This window comes from Arachis hypogaea, chromosome 2 (assembly GCF_003086295.3).
Source record: "Arachis hypogaea cultivar Tifrunner chromosome 2, arahy.Tifrunner.gnm2.J5K5, whole genome shotgun sequence".
In the NCBI taxonomy this organism is placed as follows: Eukaryota; Viridiplantae; Streptophyta; class Magnoliopsida; order Fabales; family Fabaceae; genus Arachis; species Arachis hypogaea.
Genome location: NC_092037.1, coordinates 99018306 through 99030805, shown reverse-complemented (window position 1 = coordinate 99030805; position 12500 = coordinate 99018306). Strand labels below are relative to the sequence as shown.

The 12500-nt window shown below is 30.6% G+C and overlaps 1 non-coding gene across 1 annotated transcript; it reads left to right on the top strand.

The window, feature by feature from the left end:
- The first annotated feature begins 6963 nt into the window (after positions 1-6963).
- On the top strand, positions 6964-7037 carry TRNAM-CAU (transfer RNA methionine (anticodon CAU)). The gene has a single exon. It is a non-coding gene; the product is annotated as a tRNA-Met (tRNA).
- The last annotated feature ends 5463 nt before the right edge of the window (positions 7038-12500 follow it).

Below are 12500 nucleotides of genomic sequence, written 5' to 3'. Positions count from 1 at the left end.
AGATCGAGCAAGTTCAAATTGACGTAACATGAAACCTATTAATGCGAAAGCGCCGTGGAGAGCAACAAAAGTCCACAGACCACCTAATTGACACCAACGGGTAAAATCTCCTTGTGCTTCAGGACCCCATAGTAACAACAAAGAGTGTGCTAAACTATTAGCAGGAGTAGAGACTGCAGCGGTTAAGAAGTTACAGCCTTCCAAATAGGAACTTGCCAATCCATGAGTATACCATGAAGTTACAAAGGTTGTACCTGTGAACCAACCCCCCAAAGCGAAATAGGCGCAAGGAAAGAGCAACAGACCGGACCAACCCACAAAAACGAAACGGTCCCTCCGTAACCAGTCATCCATAATATCAAATAAATCATTTTCATCTTTGGTAAATTTACCAAGAGCTATAGTCATAGTGATCCTCCTATTCAACTACTTCAACCATTTCCGAACACCTCCTAGCATTTTGGGGATGGGACCTTGGAGGCTTTTCTCATTTATATAATGATTCTTTTTCTCGTAGATTTCCCTTCTTTTCTAATGCGTTTCGGATATAAAAATCATTTATTGCTCTATGGATACCTAGGTTAAGTTGAATCCATGAACTCAATCCGGCTATTCCTTTTTTTATTCTTCTAAATCAAATCCCCTAAGTCATGAATGGTTAATTGTCTTATGACTCATAAATTTACTCATAAATCTGATAGAAATTTTTTTTTAACAATTTTTCAAGAGAAAAATGATACCTTTTCTCGTTCGCGCTACCAGCGGAGCCCGGGCACACTCCGTTCCTTTGATCAAAGAATAATATTCAAAGAATATTTTTGTGAAATTGAAAAAATAAAAAAAAATGTTTTCAAAATTCTTCTAATTTTTATGTCTAGGAAACTGGCTTATTTAGTACTTTCTATTTTTTATTACTTTTCTATTTGAATCTTATTTCAAGATTTTTTCTTTTAGTGTCGTTTTTGTTCTATTTTCCTTTCTTTCAGTTAAAAAAAACTCCAAAGTCTACTTTTTTGTAGATCACGGTAAGAGAAAGAGAAATTTCTAATATTTTTTCTATTTACTTTTTCGATATTTTTATCTATCTATCTATCTATCCGAGTAATTAATATTAATTGAATTAAAATATTTTAATTAATATTAAATAAAATAATAGAAATAATAAGAGAAGAGACTGTAAGTGAAAAGTCTCTTTCTCCCAGTCATTAATTGCCGGAAATATACCGGAAGCACCGATAGAAAAAGAAAATATTTGATACGTGAAGCCATGATTTGATGTATTTTTTTTATATATCATATCCCATTTTATAGAAATGGAAATTGATCTTCTCTTGTGTTCAAAAAAAAATGACTTGTATTTTGGAGCTTGGAATAAGCTCTAGAAAGGGAATATAAAAATATTCCTATAGAATCTTGAGGAACGGGAGGATTTAATCGTAAATATCGACTAATTCTTACGAAGTACAAATCAAAAAGAAGTCTAAAAAAAAAAGATAAATTTCATCTATATCGAATTTGAATATCAGAATAGTAGATATAGTTCTGATTCAATGGGTTAGGTCCACTTACTTTTTTTTTAATGTTTCGAAATTTTTTTATTGGAATAATCGAAAATAGCAATATAAAGAAGATATCATTATTCATTAAATAAAAAAAAGAGACTGATAAAAATGTTCTACTTTATAAATAGACTAAGTACTAAATAGACTAAGTAGAAATTGTTTACTAAAATTTGATTATCATTCATTAGAATGATAACAATAGTTTATTACAATTCAGAATTCTATTTTCTACTGAAATTAGACTCTTAGTTTTTTTTTTTTCGAAAAAAGAACAACAACAATATCTCTATTCTGCATTCAAATACGAAAACTACAAAAGACCAATACTACTGCTGAGGTTTTGTTTTATGAGAATGAAAAAGGGTCGGGCTCAAAGCCCCTTATCGGATTTGAACCGATGACAATTAAGTTCTTCTTTAGAGGAGGCGGAAATCATAAAATCTTTTAATAATTTGCAATCAATTCATTCCATTTTTTCCTTTTTCGAGGATAAATTTACATATTTAAAATTTTTTTCCGATGTACGAATACCCTATCCTATCCATCTGGAAATCTTAGTTCAAACTCTTCGATACTGGGTGAAAGATCCACCCCTTTTTCATTTATTAAGATTGTTTCTTTATGAGTATTGTAATTGGAATAGTCTTATTACTCAAAAAAAACTTATTTTTACTTTTTCAAAAAGTAATCCAAGATTTTTCTTGTTTCTATATAATTTTTATGTATGTGAACACGAATCCATCTTCCTTTTTTTACGTAAAAAATCCTCTTTTTTACGATTAAACTCTTTTAGCGTTCTTTTTGAGCGAATCTATTTCTATACAAAAATAGAGCATCTTGTAGAAGTCTTTTCGAATAATTTTTCGTCTACCTTATCATTCTTCAAGGATCCTTTGATTCATTATGTTAGATATCAAGGAAAATCCATTCTGGCTTCAAAGAATGCGCCTTTTTTGATGAATAAATGGAGATACTATCTCATTTATTTCTGGCAATGTTATTTTGATATTTGGTCTCAACCCCGAATGATCCATATAAAGGAATTATTTGAGAATTCATTTCAGTTTTTTTTTATAATTATGTCGGAACTGTAGAATTTATTAGAAATATATTCCGCTATTGAAAAATGTTTCCACCCATTTTATTTACTTTCTTTCATCTATATCGGATATCCAGATTTTGTCGAATCTGAAATAATTGTATTATTTCTATATTCGCAATTCAATATACATAGATAGATACCATATATCTATATCTTTTTTAAAGCCCCTTACTTCTATAATCTTTTTTCATACAATTTGTAATACTCGAAGGGTCGATTTTTTTTTCGTCTTAGTTTTTACCTTTCCGAAGGAAAACACGGGAATCTTTCATTATGATCTGGATTGGGTCTTTCTCTTTCTTTCAGTTAGTAATTGGGATATTCTTTTGATTATTTCGAATAAAATAGAAATTACCTGCTATATATAATTATTAATTTTAGAATATTGAATTTATATATCGCATTTTTTTCTTATATTGTTATAAAGATAGTCTATAATCAATAGAATTCAAATATACTTAGTATGACTCAATGGATCACTTTTTTCGATAAGTATTTTTTATGGATTCTACTCATCCTATTCCTATTAACTGAATATATATATTCAGTTAATAGGAATAGGATGAGTAGAAAAGAGTATATTGAGGAGTATAAAATAGAATCTAATTCTATATATAATAATATATTATTAAAATAATAAAAATAGAAAGAATGAATGTAAAACGTAGAACTAAAAAAATGGATTGATTTCGCCTTCTATTTCCGCAAGGAACATAGGTATGATAATACACTTTTTAATTTTTTTATTTGGAAAAAGAAAAAAAATCTTTTAAGTTCTGCTAAATTTTTCACAAAGGGAAGAAAGCATGGAGCTGAAATAACTCACTTAAAACCCCTTTTAAAGGATTACGCGGTACGATTGAATCAAATAAGCCCTTTTGGAATAAATATTCAGCTACTTGTGAACCTTCGGGTATTGTCGTATTCAACGTTTGTTCAATTACTCTTTTACCCGCAAATGCAATGTAAGCATCGGGTTCGGCAATAATGATATCGCCCAACATGCCGAAACTGGCGGTCACCCCACCAGTAGTAGGAGATGTAAGGATGGATACATAGAATAACCTTTTATTTTTTTGATACTCATATAAAGCAGAAGATATTTTAGCCATTTGCATCAAGCTCAGACTTCCTTCTTGCATACGTGCTCCTCCGGACGCACATACTAGAATAAGAGGTAAAAGTTGATTGCCAGCATGTTCGACCAAACGGGTTATTTTCTCGCCTACTACAGATCCCATACTACCCCCCATAAACTGAAAATCCATGATCCCAATTGCTACAGGAATCCCGTTTAGTTGACCTGTGCCTGTTTGAACAGCCTCAGTTAATCCTGTCTTTCTTTGATAAGAGTCCATACGATTCTTATAGGATTCGGATTCCTCTTCCGAATGAAATTCAATGGGATCCATAGAGACCATGTCTTCATCCATAGGATTCCAAGTACCTGGATCAATCGAAAGTTCGATTCTATCTGAACTGCTCATTTTCAAATGATATCCACAGTGTTCACAAATATTCATTTTTGATTTAAAAATTTCCTATAATTTAATCCATAACAATTTTCGCATTCAATCCATAAATGCTTGTATTTTTGAGTTTCATCGAGATCTTTAGAATCCTCTCTTTTAGTTAAATTCTCATTCGTGATAGTTGTTTTTATGGAAGAACCCTCGCTTTCACTACTATTTCCGCCCTTACCACAAATAGAAGTATAAAAGTAACTGTCATTGTATTTATCACTTTCACCTAAAATGTGACTAACAATACAGATTTGAGAACGAAGATAACTTTCAATGCAATTATGAATGCCATTTTTCCAACTCGATTTAGTATTTAATGTATTTAAATGTATATTTAATGTAATTAAATGTTTGTTGTCTACATCAGTCCATCCAATAAAACTGAAAATTTAGAATAATATTCTATATATCTATTATATAAATATATTAGGCTATAGTAATAGTCAATCCAAAAATTCCATTATATCCCTTCTAAAAAAATCGTTCTTTTTCGTCTCGTATTTTGTAGAGATAAATGGTATGTGGATACAGCAGAGAATTTGCCTTTTTTCTGTTATTCAAACTAAAAGTGAAACTCAAAAAAGAGAACTCAAAAAAACTAAAAAGAAATAGCAGTATGGCCTCTAGCAATGCTGATGACTGCTCACGTAATTGGAAATAGAGTGCATAATAATCTCTTCTATTAAATTATTTAATAAGACAGACATAAAATAAATTCCATCTTTGAATTTCAAATTCAAATCTGAATCCCCTAGCCTAGGTTGCACAAAAAAATTATTGAATTGAAATTCAAAGTCCAGAAGGAGTTTTAGAGGATTCAAAAAGGTCCGTTGAGCGCCTATATCTTATGTCATAATAGATTCGAACACTTGCCCCGGATTAACTTCCGGATCATAATTGTTCTAGTGAATAACTAAAGAAAAAAATTGGAATAGATAGATGGGAGATAGAATAGAAAGAAACTCAATATAAAAATCTCTCAAAAGTTCACTAATCTTTTTTTTTTATATTGGCAGGTCTCTTTGTATGTGTTGTCCGGAAGGAGGAGGACTCAATGATTATTCGTTCGCCGGAACCAGAAGTAAAGATTTTGGTAGATAGAGATCCCATAAAAACTTCTTTCGAGGAATGGGCAAAACCCGGTCATTTCTCAAGAACAATAGCTAAGGGACCCGATACTACTACTTGGATTTGGAACCTACATGCTGATGCTCATGATTTCGATAGCCATACTAGTGATTTAGAGGAGATTTCCCGAAAAGTATTTAGTGCCCATTTCGGCCAACTCTCCATCATCTTTCTTTGGCTTAGTGGCATGTATTTCCATGGTGCTCGTTTTTCCAATTATGAAGCATGGCTAAGTGATCCAACTCACATTGGACCTAGTGCCCAAGTGGTTTGGCCAATAGTGGGCCAAGAAATATTAAATGGTGATGTTGGCGGGGGTTTCCGAGGAATACAAATAACCTCCGGTTTTTTCCAGATTTGGCGAGCATCTGGAATAACTAGTGAATTACAACTTTATTGCACCGCAATTGGTGCATTAGTATTTGCAGCCTTAATGCTTTTTGCTGGTTGGTTTCATTATCACAAAGCTGCTCCAAAATTGGCTTGGTTCCAAGATGTAGAATCTATGTTGAATCACCATTTGGCAGGATTACTAGGACTTGGATCTCTTTCTTGGGCCGGGCATCAAGTACATGTATCTTTACCAATTAACCAATTTTTAAATGCTGGAGTAGATCCAAAGGAGATTCCACTTCCTCATGAATTTCTCTTGAATCGGGATCTTTTGGCTCAACTTTATCCCAGTTTTGCCGAGGGAGCAACTCCATTTTTCACCTTGAATTGGTCAAAATACGCGGATTTTCTTACTTTTCGTGGAGGATTAGATCCAGTAACTGGCGGTTTATGGCTGACTGATATTGCGCACCATCATTTAGCTATTGCGATTCTTTTCCTGATAGCTGGTCACATGTATAGAACCAACTGGGGGATTGGTCATGGTATAAAAGAGATCTTAGAGGCCCATAAGGGTCCATTTACAGGCCAGGGTCATAAAGGTCTATATGAGATCCTAACAACTTCATGGCATGCTCAATTATCTATTAACTTAGCTATGTTAGGCTCTTTGACTATTGTTGTAGCTCACCATATGTATTCTATGCCTCCTTATCCATACCTAGCTACCGACTATGGGACCCAACTATCATTGTTCACACATCACATGTGGATTGGTGGATTTCTCATAGTTGGTGCTGCTGCGCACGCAGCCATTTTTATGGTAAGAGACTATGATCCAACTACTCGATACAACGATCTATTAGATCGTGTCCTTAGGCATCGCGATGCAATCATATCACATCTAAACTGGGTATGCATATTTTTAGGCTTTCACAGTTTTGGTTTGTATATTCATAATGATACCATGAGCGCTTTAGGGCGCCCCCAAGATATGTTTTCAGATACCGCTATACAATTACAACCCGTCTTTATTAATTGACCGGAAGACCAAGAGCAAATTATCGGGATTTTGGGTTATCTGGACACATACTTCGTGAAATGGTTAATGCATCTTTGTTGCCTGGTGCAACAAGATCGAGTTGGTAAGGGTAGGTTGAAAAATTCTCTTCAATGTTTTATTCATTTTTATGATCAACGATCATAAGAGGGCCCCTTTACCATTCTGTACAAATGGTTTATTCTATTTGTACAGAATGATAAAGGGGCACATTCAATCTTTGTTTGTGCATTAGTTGTCAATTCTTCTCTTTACCGCGGGGTAGAGCAGCTTGGTAGCTCGCAAGGCTCATAACCTTGAGGTCACGGGTTCAAATCCCGTCTCCGCAACAGTTTTTGATAAAAGCAGGAATTCAAGAAAAGGGGGGGCAAGTGTTCGAATCTATTATGACATAAGATATAGGCGCTCAACGGACCTTTTTGAATCCTCTAAAACTCCTTCTGGACTTTGAATTTCAATTCAATAATTTTTTTGTGCAACCTAGGCTAGGGGATTCAGATTTGAATTTGAAATTCAAAGATGGAATTTATTTTATGTCTGTCTTATTAAATAATTTAATAGAAGAGATTATTATGCACTCTATTTCCAATTACGTGAGCAGTCATCAGCATTGCTAGAGGCCATACTGCTATTTCTTTTTAGTTTTTTTGAGTTCTCTTTTTTGAGTTTCACTTTTAGTTTGAATAACAGAAAAAAGGCAAATTCTCTGCTGTATCCACATACCATTTATCTCTACAAAATACGAGACGAAAAAGAACGATTTTTTTAGAAGGGATATAATGGAATTTTTGGATTGACTATTACTATAGCCTAATATATTTATATAATAGATATATAGAATATTATTCTAAATTTTCAGTTTTATTGGATGGACTGATGTAGACAACAAACATTTAATTACATTAAATATACATTTAAATACATTAAATATACATTTAAATGAAATATGCATTAAATATTCTAAACTAAATATTAAATATAATAATATATAAATAAGATTATTTAGTAAGATAAATATAGTAAGAAATATAAAAATAAATATGGAAATAATATATATTAAGATATAAGGGTATATAGAATAATATAAATAGAACTAAAAAAAAAAAGAGTGTTTTTATTAAATTAAGAACGCCCTGTGATCTTCAACCAATTCTGTGCTTCAATATAATTACCGGGGGTAAGGGCTATAGCTTGTTTCCAATATTCAGCGGCTTGATCAAACCAAGCCTCAGCAATTTCGGAATCTCCCTGTCGAATGGCCTGTTCTCCGCGGTCGGAATAGGTGAGTAAATTCCTTCCCTTAGAACCGTACTTGAGAGTTTCCTGCCTCATACGGCTCAGCAGTCAATTGTTCCATTTTTCTGGAATTAACCAAAAGAAAATGGAATGGGTTAACTACATGAGTTTCAAACTTGAATTTTGATTAAAAAAGGGTTTCATCTCTTTTTCTTTTTATTTTTATAGTTTTATCTTTTCTCCTACCTTCCGAAGAATAACACATCTACATTAACATTCTCTAATTTTCTGAAAGGTAACTATCTCAATTTCATATATCATATACTTTCTAATATGACATTTCTATGGTCTATAGAATCTTTGAGAAAGACTTCTTTTTATTTTTCATAAGAAAGAAAAGACTTACTATCTGTGGGATCTGATACTACACCGCTGCTCAAAACCTTAGGGTAGGGGATCAACTTTATTACATAAGTGGATTCCTAACTCTTATATCATGATAGATTTTGTATCATGATATAAGTTGTAAGCAGTTCTTATTGTCTCGGCCTAAAACCTCGCCAATTGATCTTTACGGCGCTTCCTCTATCAATTGGATCTTTTATCCATAGAAAAAAGTATCTAGGCATATCTCTATTTCTTCATTTTTTTTTTACTTTTATATTCTATGAAGTTTTTTTGTTTCCTACAGCTGATAAAAATCGTAGTTTTGAACGATATATATGTACAAAGCCTCCTTGTGGAAAAAAAAGAATTTGCTGAGACGGAAATAAAGATAACAAATTCCTACCAAGATAACTGGAAATTCCAACCAATAAGAACCCCAATGAACCTAAAAAAAGGATAAAGGCCAGCAGAAATTGCTAGTTTTTCGAGACCCCGCTATAAGTTCTACCCATATACGTTCTGATCGCCAACTCATATTAGATCCAGTTCTGTTTTATTGGAATTGTTAGAATAAATAAACCAAACCCAAGTAAATGAATTTGACTTGATTCTTCTTTGTTTCCGAAGTAACTCTCATCAACTAGCACTATTATGGTGTAAACCTTTAGGAGTGATTATTCATCAAGTTGCTCCCTGATCTAAAAAAATATACTTGATTTGTGCCTATTGTCCGTATCTAAAAGATCTTGTTCTTTTGAACATAAAGAAATAAAGAAGCCATTGCAAGTGCCGGAAATACTAGGCCCACTAAAGGCACAAAAATGGAAGGTAAGTTTATCATAGAATGGGTACCTCGATTTAATATTTGTACCTGCTATATATAATTATTAATTTTAGAATATTGAATTTATATATCGCATTTTTTTCTTATATTGTTATAAAGATAGTCTATAATCAATAGAATTCAAATATACTTAGTATGACTCAATGGATCACTTTTTTCGATAAGTATTTTTTATGGATTCTACTCATCCTATTCCTATTAACTGAATATATTTATAAGCCCGATCCATGCAGCAACATAAAATTAAATACATTCCGTTTGAATTGGGATTTTCTCCATCATGATTATGATTCTAAATATTGTGAAAAAACGATTACAATAATTAGCCTGGGACAATTTATTTGTGAAAATGTATGTCTATCTCAAACAAAAAATGGACTAGAACTAAAATTAAAATCGGGACAAGTTTTAATTGTTAAAATGGATTCCATATTAGGGCACACAAAGTAACAAAAAAAACATTAAGATAATTATTAAAAATCAAGTTATTGAATATTTGAAACAAATCCCGAAATTCCAAACTACCCGTTATCCAATAAAGACCTAAAATACCTAATAATAAACCAAAATCCCCTAAACGATTAGTTACAAATGCCTTTTGACAAGCATTTGCTGCAATAGGACGTGTAAACCAAAAACCTATTAATAGATAAGAACACATTCCAACTAATTCCCAAAAGATATAAATTTGGATCAAATTTGAACTAGTAACTAATCCCAACATTGAAGCATTAAAAAAACTCATATAAGCAAAAAATCTCAAATATCCTTGATCGTGAGACATATAATTATCACTATAAATAAGAACCAAAATGCCAACAGTAGTGATTAATATTAACATAATAAGGGTAAGTGAATCGATCAAGTAACCAAATTCTAAAGAAAGATCATTATTTATAGTCCAAGACCACACATATTGATAGATGAAACTCTTATTGTTATTTATTTGATCGATCGACAGCGCGACGGAAAAAAGCATAACTATACCTAACAATAAAATACTGAGAAAAGCCCACCTACGTCGAAGATTTTTTGTTGCTGTGGGAAAAAATAGAAGTCCCGCCCCTATCAACATAGGAACTGGAAGCGGAATGAAAGGTATGATCCATAAAGATTGATGTGTATATTCCATAAAAAAAGAATAAAAGATAAAATATTTTTTTTCCTAATGAGTTTTGTTTCTTATTCGTCGGTTTTATCTCTTTTGTAAAGGCTTCAGTTAATAAAAAAAAAAGAGTGAACATATAAATAGAATTATTTATTTTTCTGAATCTTTGCACAATACTTCTAATATTTCCGAATATTTCAAAGTACTAAAAAAGGTCGAATAAACAAATTCAAATTCCTAATACACTTTTTTTAATATTTGTATTTTAGTAAAAAATTCTCATAAAACGAAATTTGTCAAATCAAATAAAAACATTCGTTTATTTTGTTTGATATGCAGTAAAATTAAATTCATATGACATGACCCAATCGAATAAATAAGAATTTTTGTCTTTTATTTCAAAAGCATTAGTTTTTTCGAAGTAATTTCTTTTTTTACATTAAACAGATATCTATGTTTGGCAAAATTTTGAAAAAAGTGTTATAATATTCAAAGTTTTACTTTAGATAGAAAGATAGAAAAAAAGAGGGGATAAAAAAAAATGGCTAATTAATCAAATAAAAGAACTATTTGTTTTACGGAACAGAAGATATGTCTTTCACATGACTTGTAGCAATAAAAAAACTATATCAGTTGCATGGCAGTTCCAAAGAAACGCACCTCGAGATCCAAAAAAAAAATCCGAAAAACTCTTTGGAAAAGGAGAGGTTTTTGGACAGCATTGAAAGCTTATTCATTAGCGCAATCAATTTCTACGGGAAATTCAAAAAGTTTTTTTGTATAAAAAATACAAACGTTGGAATACTCTGAATTAGCTGGATTCTATTCTCTAATAGAATATAGAATTTGTATATAAACAAAAATAGTTTCAAATAGTTATATTTTTTAATAAAATCAAAGAAACAGAATTTTAGAATTATTTTTATTTAATAGAATTTTTAAATAAAAATAATTCTATTAAATAAAAATTTTTACTTATAACTCATATAAATATCTATTTTGGAATCTATTTATTTTATAAGAAGAAAAAATATTTTGAATGGAATATTTGAATGGAATACTAAATTGGTGATCCAAAAATGATAAATTTTTGAATTTCTTTTTTTAAAAGAAAAAAAGAATATGCATCTCTTTGGATTCAAAAATGAAATAGAAATAAAAAAGATTTGATAATAAATGAAAAACTACGAATTTTTTGTTCCATTTCCGACGAGATAATAATAATAATTATTGAAATGTTTATATCTTTTGTTAAGCTCTTTCTATATATACGAATTCTTCTTATTCACTTGAATATATATTTATATTCATATATTCAAATGAATAAGAAGAATTCGTATATATAGAAAGAGCTTAACAAAAGATATAAACATTTCAATAATTATTATTATTATCTCGTCGGAAATGGAACAAAAAATTCGTAGTTTTTCATTTATTATCAAATCTTTTTTATTTCTATTTCATTTTTGAATCCAAAGAGATGCATATTCTTTTTTTCTTTTAAAAAAAGAAATTCAAAAATTTATCATTTTTGGATCACCAATTTAGTATTCCATTCAAATATTCCATTCAAAATATTTTTTCTTCTTATAAAATAAATAGATTCCAAAATAGATATTTATATGAGTTATAAGTAAAAATTTTTATTTAATAGAATTATTTTTATTTAAAAATTCTATTAAATAAAAATAATTCTAAAATTCTGTTTCTTTGATTTTATTAAAAAATATAACTATTTGAAACTATTTTTGTTTATATACAAATTCTATATTCTATTAGAGAATAGAATCCAGCTAATTCAGAGTATTCCAACGTTTGTATTTTTTATACAAAAAAACTTTTTGAATTTCCCGTAGAAATTGATTGCGCTAATGAATAAGCTTTCAATGCTGTCCAAAAACCTCTCCTTTTCCAAAGAGTTTTTCGGATTTTTTTTTTGGATCTCGAGGTGCGTTTCTTTGGAACTGCCATGCAACTGATATAGTTTTTTTATTGCTACAAGTCATGTGAAAGACATATCTTCTGTTCCGTAAAACAAATAGTTCTTTTATTTGATTAATTAGCCATTTTTTTTTATCCCCTCTTTTTTTCTATCTTTCTATCTAAAGTAAAACTTTGAATATTATAACACTTTTTTCAAAATTTTGCCAAACATAGATATCTGTTTAATGTAAAAAAAGAAATTACTTCGAAAAAACTAATGCTTTTGAAATAAAA